This window comes from Triticum aestivum, chromosome 6B, assembly GCF_018294505.1.
Source record: "Triticum aestivum cultivar Chinese Spring chromosome 6B, IWGSC CS RefSeq v2.1, whole genome shotgun sequence".
Lineage (NCBI taxonomy): Eukaryota > Viridiplantae > Streptophyta > Magnoliopsida > Poales > Poaceae > Triticum > Triticum aestivum.
This window is the reverse complement of record NC_057810.1, coordinates 580,784,914-580,786,754: the sequence shown is the minus strand read 5'-3', so window position 1 is coordinate 580,786,754 and position 1,841 is coordinate 580,784,914.

Below are 1,841 nucleotides of genomic sequence, written 5' to 3'. Positions count from 1 at the left end.
GTCCTCGCGCCTTCCCACGCCACCGATCCCTCGCCTGCCGCGCCGCGCCTTCACACGCCGCCGCTGTCTCGCTTTCACACGCCACCGTGGTCGCGCGTGCCGCCAGCCGCCCGCCTCTCCCTCGGGGCGCACGCCACCGACGGCTCGCCCGCCCACCTCCCTCCCCCGGTGTCTATAAAAGGCCGCGCCAGCCCTCACCACGGCGTGCCATCTTCCTCGCCCCGCCCATCTCCCTTCCTCTCCTTGCCCTCCCATCTCCCTCTCCTCGCCGACAATGTCTTCAAGTGACTCCGACGAGGGCGCGTGGCCGATCGGCGTTTGGCCGCTGAGCCTCACCGTCGGCGACACGAAGGATCTGGCCCGGTTCAGCGTGATGGTGCCGCCGGCAGCCAAAGTGCCGCGGCCGTGGCGGATTGGGGCGGACGGCATCCCCACCATGGGACCGCCGCCGACGAGGCAGCAGCTCCACGCGTTCCCTGGCGGCCGCTACAACCGGAGGGCCCGGCGCAGGTGGTGGCGCGGGAAGAACTTCGACATCGTACTCGGCGCGTTCAGGGATGCGGTGGCCGGCCGCACCGTCGGGGACATTACCGGCGAGGCCGGCACTTCCCGTGGTCGCCGCCGCCACGGCCCACCTCCAGCCGCCCCAACTGCCCCGGCACAGCAGGTGCCCCCTGACCCGGCGCTGGTCGAGATCCCGCCGGCGCAGGCCGCCCTCGCGCAAGACGGAGACCCCGACGACACGCCAGGGCTACTTGCGGTGCTGGCCCAGTCGGCAGAGGAGGCGGTGGCGGCGGCCACTCGTGAGGAACGAGAGCGGCTGGCGGCCATAGCGGCGGTGCAGGAGCAGCAGGCGCGGGAAGACAACTGGTGGGATTTCAGCGACGACGACGACGACGATGGCGGCGACGGCGGCGAAGGAGAGGCCAGCAGTATGGCGCCGGTCGTCGACCTCACCGGCGCCAGTGACGACGAGTAGTCTAGTTTTAGGGTTTTTATTTAAATTTCGGTCTAAGTTATGTAAGAGCAGTGCTCGGTTATGTTTACTGTTATGTAAGGTAGTTTGAATTATGAATGAACTCGGAATGGCTTATCTTAAAAAAAACGTATGTTTAATTTGATGTTAGTCGTGCAACTTTAAAAAATAAACGGAAACATGCATTTCAACATTACGAGAAAATTCAGTGCTCGATTACGCATGCATGGGGCCTTCACTCATACTCGAACGGTCTCTGAAAAAAATTTAAAGCGATAAAAAAGCCAGAAAACTTTTCATGCATCCTAATGATGATGGTGGAACAGTATAAAAAATGTGTGTACATTTGAAGGTTGTCGGAAAAAACTCCTTTCAGACGGGGCCTTCGGTCCTGCCCAAACGGGGTCTGGAGAAGGAGGCCAACTTGTCGACATATTCGTTAAAATTATAGAACATTCATAAAGCGATGAAAAATACAAAAAAACTTGGCATGCATCATGCTGATAATGGTGGTGTTGGGGAACGTAGTAATTTCAAAATTTTCCTACGCACACGCAAGATTATGGTTATGGCATAGCAACGAGAGGGGAGAGTGTTGTCTACGTACCCTCGTAGACCGTTAAGCAGAAGCGTTATGACAACGCGGTTGATGTAGTCGTACGTCTTCACGATCCGACCGATCCAAGCACCGAACGTACGGTACCTCCGTGTTCAGCACACGTCCAGCTCGATGACGTTCCCCGGGCTCCAATCCAGCAAAGCGTCGGGGATGAGTTCCGTCAGCACGATGGCATGGTGACGATGATGATGTTCTACCGGCGCAGGGCTTCGCCTAAACTCCGCGACGATATGACCGAGGTGGAAT